The sequence below is a fragment of the Bison bison genome, unplaced genomic scaffold, assembly GCF_000754665.1.
Source record: "Bison bison bison isolate TAMUID 2011002044 unplaced genomic scaffold, Bison_UMD1.0 scf7180017864452, whole genome shotgun sequence".
NCBI classification, from domain to species: Eukaryota; Metazoa; Chordata; class Mammalia; order Artiodactyla; family Bovidae; genus Bison; species Bison bison.
Window position 1 is genome coordinate 6,139,015 of NW_011495014.1, and position 13,988 is coordinate 6,153,002.

Here is a 13,988-nt window from a genome sequence, read left to right on the forward strand (position 1 = left end):
GCAATTTGATCTCTGGTTCCTCTGCCTTTTCTAAATCCAGCTTGAACGTCTGGAAGTTCACGGTTCACATATTGCTGAAACCTGGCTTGGAGAATTTTGAGCATTAGTTTACTGGCACGTGAGGTGAGTGCAATTGTGTGGTAGTTTGAGCATTCTTTGGCATTGCCTTTCTTTGGGATTGGAATGAAAAGAGACCTTTTCCAGTCCTGTGGCCACTGCTGAGTTTTCCAAATTTGCTGGCATATTAAGTGCAGCATTTTCACAGCATCATCTTCCAGGATTTGAAATAGCTCAACTGGAACTCCATCACCTCCACAAGCTTTGTTCGTAGTGATGCTTTCTAAGGCCCACTTGACTTCACATTCCAGGATATCTGGCTCTAGGTGAGTGATCACATCATCGTGATTATCTGGGTTGTGAAGTTCTTTTTTGTAAAGTTCTTCTGTGTATTCTTGCCACCTTTTCTTAATATCTTCTGCTCTGTTAGGTCCATACCATTTCTGTCCTTTATCAAGTCCATCTTTGCATGAAATGTTCCCTTGGTATCTTTAATTTTCTTGAAGAGATCTCTAGTCTTTCCTATTCTGCTCTTTTCCTCTATTTCTTTGCATTGATTGCTGAAGAAGTCTTTCTTATCTCTCCTTGCTATTCTTTGGAACTCTGCATTCAGATGCTTATATCTTTCCTTTTCTCCTTTGCTTTTCACTTCTCTTCTTTTCACAGCTATTTGTAAGGCCTCCTCAGACAGCCATTTTGCTTTTTTGCATTTCTTTTCCATGGGGATGGTCTTGGTCCCTGTCTCCTATTAAATGTCATGAACCTCCGTCCATAGTTCATCAGGCACTCTATCTATCAGATCTAGTCCCTTAAATCTATTTCTCACTTTCACTGTATAATCATAAGGGATTTGATTTAGGTCATACCAGAATGGTCTAGTGGTTTTCCCTACTTTCTTCAATTTCAGTCTGAATTTGGCAGTAAGGAGTTCATGATCTGAGCCACAGTCAGCTCCTGGTCTTGTTTTTCCTAACTATAGAGCTTCTCCTACAATTGTTATGTCTTCCTCTTGGGTTGATCCCTGATCATTATATAGTGTCCTTACTTATTAATCTTCTTTATTTCATGTCTATTTTTTTTCTGATATGAGGATGCTACTCCAGCTTTCTTTTGCTTCCCCTTTGCACAGAATATATTTTTTCTATCCTCTCATTTTCAGTCTGTATATGTCTTTAGGTTTGAAGTGGATTTTTTTTGTAGAAAGCATATATATGGGTCTTGTCTTTGTATCCATTCAGGCAGTCTGTGTCGTTTGGTTGGACATTTAATCCACTTACATTTAAAGTAATTATTGATATATATGTTCCTATCACCATTTGTTTGGGGTTGCTTTTGTAGATCTGTTTTCTTCTCTTGTATTTCTTGACTATATAAGTTCCTTTAATATTTGTTGTAAAGCTGGTTTTGGTGGTACTGAATTCTCTTAACTTTTGTTTGTCTGATAATCTTTTTATTTCTCCATCGATTTTAAATGAGATCCTTTCTGGGTACAGTAATCTAGATTGTTGATTTTTCCCTTTCAGTACTTTAAATATATCCTGCTATTCCCTTCTGGCCACAAGAGTTTCTGCTGAAAGATCAGCTGTTAAGTGTATGGGGTTTCCCTTGTATGTTACTTGTTGCTTCTCCCTTGCTGCTTTTAATATTCTTTCTTTGTATTTAGTCTTTGTTAATTTGATTACTATGTGTCTTGCCATGATTATTTAAAACCCAAGTTTATTAAAACCCAAATTTATTTAAAACCCAAGTTTAAACTCCTTGGGTTTATCCTGTATGAGACTCTTTGTGCCTCTTGGACTTGATTGACTATTTCCTTTCCCATGTTGGGGAAATATTCAACTATAATCTCTTCATAAATTTTCTCATACCCTTTCTTTTTCTCTTCTTCTTCTGGGACACCTATAATTAAATGTTGGTGTGTTTGATATTGTCCCAGAAGTCTCTGAGACTATCCTCAGTTCTTTTCATTCTTTTTACTTTATTCTGCTCTTCAGAAGCTATTTTCACCTTTTTATCATCCAGCTCGCTGATTCATTCTTCTGTTTCAGATATTCTGCTATTGATTCCTTCTAGAGTATTTTTAATTTCAGTAATTGTGTTGTTTGTCTCTGTATGTTTATTCTTTAATTCTTTTAGGTCTTTGTTAATTGCTTCTTGCATTTTCTCCATTTTGTTTTCAAGGTTTTTGATCATCTTTACGATCATTATTCTGAATTCTTTTTCTGGTAGTTTGCCTATTTCTTCTTCATTTATTTGGACTACTGTGTTTCTGGTTTGTTTCTTCATTTGTGTAGTATTTCTCTGCCTTTTCATTATTTTTTTAAGCTTATTGTGTTTGAGGTCTCCTTTTCCCAGGCTTCGAGGTTGAATTCTTTCTCTCTTTTGGTTTCTGCCCTCCTAAGGTTGGTCCAGTGGTTTGTGTGAGCTTCGAATAGGGTGAAATTTGTGCTGAGTTTTTATTTGTTTGTTTGTCTTTTCCTCTGGTGTGCAAGGCTGAGTGAGGTCGTAATCCTGTCTGCTGACGATTGGGTTTCTATTTTTGTTTTGCTTGTTGTTTAGATGAAGCATCATGCACAGGGTGCTCCTGGTGGTTGGGTGATGCTGGGTCTTGTATTCAAGTGGTTTCCTTTGTCTGATTTATCACTATTTGACACTCCCTAGGGTTAGTTCTCTAGTAGTCTAGGGTCTTGGAGTCAGTGCTCCCACTCCAAAGGCTCATGGCTTGATCTCTGGTCAGGAACAAAGATTCCACAAGTGGTTTATTATGACATTAAAGCAAATATCAAAAAATGAGAAATCAAAGATGAACCCCAGACCAATGCAGTTGCAAAATCAGGCAAATAATAATTAAAATAATGGAGTACACACAAATACATGTACACCCATGAACAAAGTCAAAACAGTCTAACAAAAATAAAGTACAGTAGATTGACCTGAGACACAAGGGAAATCAAAATTATATTTACCAGTTAAGAATAAAACTAACTAAAGCACAAACTGGAAAACAAAACTAAAGCAAGGTGCCAAGTGGGGAGTAAAGCAATGAAAACAAAACTAACAAATATGTAGAGAGGAAAAGAAAGAAAGAATAGATATGGAAAGTTAAATAGACATAGATGAAGAAGATGTATATACAAGATTAACTGCAAGGGGAAAAGAACAGTAGGAAAGGCAAACAAAGGAATAAATGTAGAAAAATATAATAGGTTAAAAAAATTAAACGTTAAAATTATAAAGAAGAGAAAGAAAGAAAGAAAAAGAACGGAAGAAATAAAAAAGGGGAAAAAAAGAAGGAAAACTCCCCAGAACTGCAAAAGCCCAAGGTAGAGGCAGGAGTTTATAACAACAATAAAAAATGTGACTGAGGGGAAAAAAGAAAGGAAAAAAATGCTCAAAAGCTTAATTAGATTTCATAGTACAATAAAACTGACTATTACAACAGAGGGTGGGGGCGAGGGAAGAAGAAAGAAATCCAGAATAATCTACAAAACAAGTCAAAACATAAATAAAAAACATGATAAAAACAATAAAAGCATAATAAAACATAATAAAAAACATAATAAATGTTTTTCTTGAGTTAGTGCTGTCAGAGTCCTTTCCCTTGCTTGGAGTCACAGTCCACCTTACCTCCCTAAAAAAGTTTAGTCATTCAGTCATATCCGACTCTTTGTGACCCCATGGACTGTCGACTACCAGACTCCTCCATCCATGGAATTTTCCAGACAAGAGTGCTGGAGTGGGTTGCCATTTCCTTCTCCAGAGGATCTTCCCAACCCAGGGATCGAACCCGGGTCTCCCACATTGTAGGCAGACACTTTACCATCTGAGCCACCAGGGAATGATCTCTAGACCCATTGTGGGGGCAGCTCGGATTCTAATCTGGTCCTACCCCTCTGTGTTTTTGCCTCCAATGTCCACAGCTATAAGAACTAGTGCATCTTATTTTTGGGGAGCTCTCAATGACCTTTTACATATTCCATAGACACAGAGTCTGCCCAGTTGATCGTGTGGATTTAATCTGCAGCTTGTACAGCTGGTGGGAAAGTTTGGGGTCTTCTTCCTTGGTCACACTGCCCCTGGGTTTCAATTGTGGTTTTATTTCCACCTCCGCATGTGGGTCGTCCAATGGGGTTTACTCCTGAGGCTGCCTTGGAGGAACTGGGTTTGCCCCTGTGAGGCCAGGGGTGGAGGTGGTGCAGCTGCTTGGGTTGTAGGGTTTCTGGCAGCACCAGATACTCAGGGGAGTTGGCAGCAAGGGAATCCCATGGACGGAGGAGCCTGTTAGGCTGCAATCCATGGGGTCACTAAGAGTCGGACACGACTGAGTGACTTCACTTTCACTTTTCACTTTCATGCATTGGAGAAGGAAATGGCAGCCCACTCCAGTGTTCTTGCCTGGAGAATCCCAGGGACGGGGGAGCCTGGTGGGCTGCTGTCTATGGGGTCACACAGAGTCAGAAACGACTGAAGTGACTTAGCATAGCATAGCATAGAAGAATATAGCAACCAGTATTGGCCAATACGCTCCAGTATTCTTGCCTGGAGAACCCCCTCCCCACTCCTAAACAGAGAAGCCTGGCAGGCCACAGTCTACAGGATTGCAAAGAGTCGGACACTACTGAAGTGACTCTGCATGCATAGACAAGACATTTTTTGCCTGTGGCAGCTCTGCCCCAGTTAGAGTTGAGCATGAAGGTGGCACAGCTGCTTGGCTTGCAGGGACCCAGACTGTCTCCACCACAGGAATTATGGCCCTATCAGAGTCTTCTTTTCTAGCCTCTTGTAGCTGGCAATCAGAAGACCTCTTTGGCTAGTCTTTCTACATAGCTCCAACCGTTCAGCCACTTAGAGGGCTCCTTTGCCTGGAATCCTTCTCTGTCGTTCAACATGTCAGGCACATAGAGGGGTCCCCTGGCTGGAGTCCTACTCTGTAGATCAGCATGTCAGGCACTTAAAGGGGCACCCTGGGTGGGGTCCTACTCTGTAGTTCAGTGCATCAGGCATTTGATTGGCCAGCCTCTCTATTGTTCAGCTGCCATGCTGGCGTGTATGGGGAGAGAGGCTATGGTGATGGCCCCACCTCCTACACATGCCTCAGCAGTATCCCCTTGCTTCCATGGCTTCCCAGCTTTCCTCCACAGGCATTTCCCATCAAAATCTCCTCCCTCACATCTCCTGGAACTGTCTCTCCACAGTCAACAGCAGCCCTCACCCCGGGATTGCTCCACAGTCTCTAAACTCCAGCTCCCAGCTGCGGCACCTTCCAAGGAATCTAAGTCCCTGTCTGGGGTACATATGGCTGCAGCAAGGATTGTCTGATTCTCATTCCATTTAGGCTGCCACAGATCAACTGTTTCACCCTTAGCCTTAAATGTTTCTCCTCTGACTCTGACAATTGCCCCGATGTGGGGATCAGACCCCTGCTTCAGTTCCCCCACCTGCTGAGGGCAGGTCCGGTCCTACTAACACTCCTGTTTTCCCCCCTAGTTCCTTCATCCTACCAAGTTTTGCGTGGTTCTATGTATTCTTTTCCACTGGTCAGTTACTCCTGTCCACTCTCAGCTGGTGTTCTGCATGTGCTTCTGTGACTGAAAGTGTATTCCTGATGTATCCATGGAGAGAGATGTACTCCATGTCCAGCTACTCCTCCGCCATCGTGTTCTCCCTCTTTTTGTTTTTATTCTTTCCCATCTCTTGCTCTTTTTCTGTGGAATCACTTCCAAAATAAGTCACTCATATAGAAGCTCTCATTAAAGCTCTGCCTTCTGGGAAAAGCCTAGGTGAACGCAGGGTAACTATAGGCCTTTGATTTTGTGTAACCTAAATTCCTTGATTGACTTATGTTAAAAAAAGAATTCTAGGTACTACCAACTCCAAAAATTAATAGTTGAACTGAAACACTTTAGGGAAGGAAGTGAATACCATGTGTTCAAATTTTGAAGGAAACTAGAATGAGTGGAGCCCAAGTTTCAACTGCTCACAACCCACACCCGAGTTGTAAGAACATCTTAGGATTATATTCTTTCCATCTCTCCTAATTAGAGCTCTGTGCAGAAAAAAAAGGGGGTGGGGAGAAGAAAACACCTCTGCCCACATGTTTTACCAGCACAGACTCAGCCTTAAGGCAGATTCACATTTCAGTTATGTAGGCCCCCAACTGAGGCTTCCATTCATGTGCTCTGTTCTAATTTCATTATGAAATTCAGTTTCCCTTTCTTAGTGTGATCCATTCCATGAGAACATGCTAGGAGTTTCCCATCCCTTTGACTTTTCTGTGGCATCAGGACACACATGGCCCGGTCGCTGACAGCCACATTGCCACTGGCATCTTCCTCGTACTGCACACTCTGCATGTGTCAAGAAGCCATGCCTCCTGTCTTCTTTGCCAGGATATTATGTATTGGCCTGCCCTGGTGGCTCAGTCAACACAGAATCTGCCTATAATGCAGGAGACCGGGTTTTATCCTTGGGTCAGGAAGATCCCCTGGAGAAGGGTATGGCAACCCACTCCAGTATTCTTGTCTGGAGAATCCCATGGACAGAGGAGCCTGGCAGGCTACAGGTCACAGAGAGTCAAACATGAATGAGTGACTAAGCATACCACAGTAAGCACTGGCTTTGGGAATGAGCCACAGTCTAACATCTGGACACTTCTGATTTACATTGCCCTAAGGGAAAAAAGTATTCCCCCAAACCCTCATTCTTTATTTAAGTGATTAGCAGTTAGCTTATTTTTCAAAAATACAGGGATCAGCCATATGACTGTATTGCACTACGAAATTACTCACAAGAAGTTGGAGAGCTCGTCATTCAGTCTCTGTCTCCAATTATGTGCTTCAGAGGAAGTCTTCATGTGAAGGCTTTTGCTTTCAATATGATCCCAATTTTCAGAAAGAACTTAAAATTTTTGACTATTGTGTCTTGTTGTCTGATGTTATTAAAAAAAATGGAGCTTCATTTAAACTTAATTCAGTGTAAGGTCATTCCCTCTTGAAGGTATGGTGGAGCTTAAGAACAAAAATAAATATCAGACAAAAATGGGTGCAGCAACTGCAAAGTCACTGTATTTGATACCTTTTAAAATATTAGACAAGTGCTGTGCCATGCTAAGTTATTTCAGTCGTGTCCAACTCTGCGTGACCCTTTGGGCTGTAATCCGCCAGGCTCATCTATCTGTCCGTGACATTTTCCAGGCAAGAATACTAGAGTGGGTTGCCATAACCTCCTCCAGGGGATCTTACTGACCCAGAGATTGAACCCACATCTCCTGTGGCTCCCACATTTTATGTGGCTTCTTTACCCCTGAGCCACTGGGGAAGCCCATTAGACAGGTAGGAAATCACAGCTTTTAGTTTATGGCAGTTTATTTGTGGGTGTGTCAGGAGTGAACAAAAGCACTCTTCACCTGAAGACAGGTGACACCTGAAATGACAGGTTTTGTGATTTATATTCAAGGCAAGTATAATCATATACACTGCTGCTGCTGCTAAGTCCTGTCAGTCGTATCCGATTCTGTGTGACCCCATAGACGGCAGCCCACCAGGCCCCGCCGTCCCTGGGATTCTCCAGGCAAGAACACTGGAGTGGGCTGCCATTTCCTTCTCCAATGCATGAAAGTGAAAAGTGAGAGTGAAGTTGCTCAGTTGTGTCCAACTCTTAGCGACCCCATGGACTGCAGCCTATCAGGCTCCTCTGCCCATGGGATTCTCCAGGCGAGAGTACCGAAGTGGGGTGCCATCACCTTCTCCAATCATATACACTATTCCTATGTAAATAAAAAATCGGGGGGAAAACTTTTGCTTTTTTTTGAAGCTACCACTAGATGGTATGCAAATACTCTTTCTTCAATGCTGGTTCTATTATTTTTCAGATTGTTAGAATATGGGAGGGACTTGTTTATGTGATGTTCCAATTTAATTTTATTCTTATCTTTGAGACTGAGCGTAGGCAGAGGGATGCTGCTGAAATCAGACATTTTTCATTAAATATTGTCAGCTCTATAGGGCCAGTTTTATTCCCCTAAATGTTAATCGTGATACTTTGACTTTCTTAAGCTTTACATTTTCTCATACCATTTCTCCAGTGTACCTAAGAATCAACTTTTAAATAATAGAATTTAGGAATTTTCTGCAAGTAAACTTTACATATAAAACTTCTTTGGACTTGAAGAATTAAAGATATTTTACATTGTTGATTTTAAAAAGTTACTTAGAGGTTTAAAAAAAAACTACATAGTTACCAAATACAAATTTCACCTCATGCTAGGGGAAAAGAAAATGTGCTTTTCATATAAATTATCTAATACTTTAAATAGCTAAAATTAATTTCTAGTTTGGCCTATCTAAATATCTACATCTTTCAGTATATGTAAGAATACTAAATGTCCCTCTATCCAATTGAGATTCTGTTCTGTTTTCTTGTAACTTATAAACATTAGGCTGCAATTCCCAATGAGGTAATGACATTCATCATCATATAACAATTTTATGATGAGTCCAGGTCTTTCCAAAACAATTATTATTTGAAGCACCAATCAACTCTAGCTTATAGTATTAGATAGCATGTTCACTCTTCCAACTTCATTATTCCTGCTATAACTCAAAAGAACTTCTGAACAAAAGCCACCTACAAGATTTCCCAATCAATGGCTTCCAGATTGGCAGTCATGGCCTTCCTGCCATTCTTCAGGATGGGCAATTAATGAAAGACCAGTAAAGTGTAGGGAGGAAAATGAAGGTGAGGTGAGATGGCCATAAGCATCACTGACTCAGCTGTCAGTGTTTAAAATGAATCTTTTCTCAGAATATGTAGCACAGTCCTTTGCATTAGTTCCAGAGATTTCAGAGATAAAGTGCATCTGATCTCAGTATATTATTTAGTTTATATAACTACATATACCTACACAACTATACATTTCATAAATGTAAAAAGTCATCCACACACATAACCATGTAAATAGTAAGGAATTGCCTTTTATCTCAAATTATCCAAATTTTGCTGTTTGTTCATTTTCAGATAATTGAGATGTCATCATCTGAACTTCATGTTCATCAATTTTATTCCACTTATTGCTCCATTTTTTCTAAACCTTTGTCCTTTGAGTCTCATACTTGCTTTCTCTGTTTTTGCTCTGAATCACAGAGTAATCCCAGAGGAAGACAGATAGCCGTGCAGATTTCATGTGGTACGGAGACCAGATCAGTAGGAGTCCTCCTGCTTGCTGGCTTACCACAGAAGACCTACTAGTAGTCATACCCTTCCTATAAGTTCCGAACCTCACTGATTTCACACATGCGCTATTTGTGGATGAACTAACCTCTAGCTTCATTGAAATGGAAACTTGTGGATCTATTCTCATTGACCTCTTTTCATATTTTCTGAAAGATAATTGCAGGAGAAGGTGTAGCAATCTTTGTAATCCATAATCATTTGCTCTTGATCTCGTTTCCTGACATCAGAAAGCTGTGATCATTTATCTGGTTCTGAACTGTTATTTCTCTTGAGCAATTCCTTCTTATTTAATACATAATATTTCTTCTCTTAAGACAACAAAGAAACAAAAACTAGTGAATCTTTCCTTTACCCCTCCACACTTATAACAAGTTACCAGTTTTTATCTTTTATTTCACTGAAAAATGTGTTAATATTCCAACATTTTAATTCTTATCTTTATCAGCTGTAACCTCTGCAATTTTATATCTGACCTTATTCTTCTGAAAAATGCTCACTTTCCAATATTCTATTTATTGCTACTCTAATGACATTTCTTATCTGCCTAGACCTGGAGACTATATTTATTTTTTCAATGAAACTTTCCTTTTGTGAAACTCCCTTGTGCTATGAACTTAGTGATCACTACCTTGATGTGGCTTCCAGCATTCTGATAGCATATCCATTTATTCTAGGTCATCAGCATTTCTTTTTTCTTCTTAATTATAAACCTTTCTCAGGGCTCACTGCATCCTAATCCGTTACTCTTCTATTTATTTTCCACTTACTTACTTTTTTATTCACTCTTTCCTTTTTTACAGCTATCATACTAGTCTGCTCATATACCATTACATATGGTATCATTACAGAAGAGCGAATTAGCAAACATAAAAAGAATGCTGGGGTTAGAGAATCATTTTGTAACCACATAAAATTAAGTATATAAACCATGTAATCTTAGCAAAGATTTGTTCAGGCAAGAATCACCAATGGATGCTAAATCTAGAAGAAAATTTTGATGAGGTGTAAGATATTTATCTTATCCTATCTTTCCAAATATTAATTGTTATTGATTATCTTAAGCTGTCCTTCCAAATTTTGATTAATAGCAGAAGCAAGTAAGATCATATTAGATGAGTGATAACATTAACATCACAAAAGGTTAGGGTTAGGGTTACCAGATGTTATGCTCAGGTACAACATCATTTAAGCCATCACTTCAGATTCCTTAGCAACGAATTGAAGACGTGCCTTCTGAATACAAGGACTCAATACCGTGCCTGAATCCTTGTAAGCATTCAGTTCATTTCAGTTTAGTTGCTCAGTCGTGTCCGACTCTTTGCGACCCCATGAATCGCAGCACGCCAGGCCTCCCTGTCCATCACCAACTCCCGGAGTTCACTCAAACTCATGTCCATCAAATCAGTGATGCCATCCAGCCATCTCATCCTCTGTCGTCCCCTTCTCCTCCTGCCCCCAATCCTTCCCAGTATCAGAGTCTTTTCTAATGAGTCAACTCTTCACATGAGGTGGCCAAAGTACTGGAGTTTCAGCTTTAGCATCATTCCTTCCAAAAAAATCCCAGGGCTGATCTCCTTCAGTAAGTGTTAATTTCTTCTTTCAAATTCTTCCATACTATGTCTTCATACAACATTGCTCTTTGTCTTATTGCTCTTCATTATGTCCTCTTCATTCCAGTCATATGTGTATCTTCTTTCTCCAGCTAGGTTGTCAGGTAGCATTTAGTATTGTGTCTCACATACAGTAGATACTAATACATGTTTGTTGTTGCCATTGGTGGTTGATTACTGTATGCACTATTTTATTTGATAAACTGAACAAGAAAGGACTCTTCTAGGTTATACAGTCTGTTGCTATAGATAGCACATTTTCCTCTAGATTTTCATTTTTTTTACTTCTCTACTCTCTGTGGTACCAGCAAATTATTTTCATCACATCTCTTTTTAACTTGATTTAGCTACACAAATAACAAACAAGAAATGCAATGATTTAATTTAAAATACAATCTAAATTTGATATTTATAAACAATTTCAAAATAAAGTTTATTTGTTAATAACCAAATATATCAGAAGACATATTTATTGATTATGCTGTGGTGTTTAGCATAAGGCTACACTAAATTTTAAAGGAGTTCTTTTCTAATAGTAGCTAAAGAAGAAAGTTAAGACTGCATACATGATACAGTCTATTTAAATATTTTAAAATCTCATCAATTACATTAAAATTGTATTGAAAAACTATGTTTATTGATTATGCAGAGAAAACAAGGTAACTATAGATTTTAAACTAAAGTTATTTTCCAATTGGGTCTAAGAAGTAATTAAGGAGTTAAGGTTTAATGCATGATTTATTTTCATTAAATCGCATTAGAAGTTCATCCTTTACATTAAAATGTGTTTGTCAAATAGGGATCTTTGATTTAAAGACCAATAAGAAATATTGTTTTAGTTTTTATTATCTATTATAGTTAGCATAGAATTTGTGCTCTTTAAAACATATTATGATTTGTCTATATTATATCATGAAACAAGGAAAAGGAAAATTCATTCAATACAAATAAAATGGAATCAGATTCATTTAATATTGCACTAGAAAATACTGCACTAGAACTTGAATTCTCTGCATATACAGGTAAAAGCAACCACTTCATTTGGTTAAAAAATTAGAAAAAGAAATTAGCTTCATGACATCCCAATCCATAACATTTTATAGCTTGTTTTTAAATTCAGAGTAGTATTGAATTCTTGCAGTAAAAACCATTGAATAGCAAATAGAACAATTTTATTTTCTTTCTTTCATAGTATTTAAACACAATGGTATACAGAATAACTAGGGAAACAACATAACACTATTCTTGTTAAACTTACCTGGAGCTTCCGTAGCTATCGGCAACCGAAAAATACTTAAAATGTATATAAATAATATATTCACCAAGTCTGGAGGGTAAAAGAAGTACTACTTACCATATTCTATATCAATAAATTAATAACATATAAATGGCACCTTACATACATCAATTTTCACTATTAACTATATTTGACAAGTAAGAAAATATACTTGTATTATCTTTATTTGACAAATGAGAAAGTAGAGACTTCCAGAGGTTAAGTAATTTGGCCAAGGTCATGAAGCAAGTACAAGCAGAACCAGAATTCACAAATAGGTCTGTCTGGGTTTAAAGCCTGTAGTTTTATCTGGTATGTATATTGCCTTCATGGATGTGTTTATATTTCAAGTGTGAAGGTCAAGCAAGTATTTTGTTTCTGTTGTTCTCATTGTCGTTTAGTTGCTAAGTTGTGTCCAGCTCTTTGCGACCCCAAGGACTATAGCCCACCAGGCTCCTCTGTCCAGGGAATTCCTCAGGCAAGAATACTGGGTGGGTTGCTGTTTCCTTTCCCAGGGGATCTTTCCAACCCCAGGATCAAACCCAGGTCTCTTGCATTGGCAGGCAGATTCTTTACAACTAGTGCCACCTGGGAAGCCCTGTTTTCCTTTGAACATGGATATATTTTACTTTCTTCTCACCAGAATTGGTCAAGAAAAATATGAGAAGTTTCACATAATATATCATCTTTTAACCCTGTATTTCATAGAAAGAAATCATGGATATATGTTAGTTGGGCTTCCCTGATGGCTCAGACATTAAAGAATCTGCCTGTAATGCAAGAGACTTGGGTTTGATCCCTGGGTTGGGAAGATCCCCTGGAGAAAGGAATGGCTACATATTGATACTAATTATTTCCATTTTAAAGTGAGGAAAATAATTGTTGTTGGTGTTCAGTCTCTCAGTTGTGTCTGACTCTTTGTGACCCCATGGACTGCAGCATACCAGGCTTCCCTGTCCTTCACCATCTCCTGGAGTTTGCTCAAACTCATGTCCACTGAGTCAGTGATACCATCCAACCATCCCATCCCCTGTTGTCTCCTTCTCCTCTGCCTTCAATCTTTCCCAGCATCAGGGTCTTTTCCAGGGAGTCAGCTCTTATCGGGTGGCCAAAGCATCAGTCCTTCCAATGAATATTCAGGGTTGATTTCCTTTAAGATTATTGGTTTGATCTCCTTACTATACAAAGGACTCTCAACACCACACTTCAAAGGCCCTCAAAAGTTGTTGTAAGTATTAAATGAGATAAGACATCAATGAAGTTATATGTAAGAAGTTACTCATGTGTTCTACAAATATGAGCATTACTTTTACATTTCTCTATGCTTTTTATGGGGAGAAGGCAATGGCACCCCACAGTACTGTTGCCCGGAAAATCCCATGGACGGAGGAGCCTGGTGGGCTGCAGTCCATGGGGTCGCTAAGAGTTGGACATGACTGAGTGACTTCACTTTCACTTTTCTCTTTATTGCATTGGAGAAGGAAATGGCAACCCACTCCAGTGTTCTTGCCTGGAGAATCCCAGGGATGGGGGAGCCTGGTGGGCTGCTGTCTATGGGGTTGCACAGAGTCAGACATGACTGAAGCCACTTAGCAGCAGTAGCAACATGCTTCTTATGAGTGTTCAGTTATGACCCGAAAAAGGAGCTTCAACTTTTGGATAAATAGTGCCACAAATTAATTCTTAAGTGTGGTACAGTAAAAAGTTCTGCATTTTCCTTGCACTATAAGGCAGACATGAACAATTTTAAGGAATTCTAACTGGTATTCTGATACTCTGATACACTGACTGGTTTAGATCCTCTGGGAAACAAC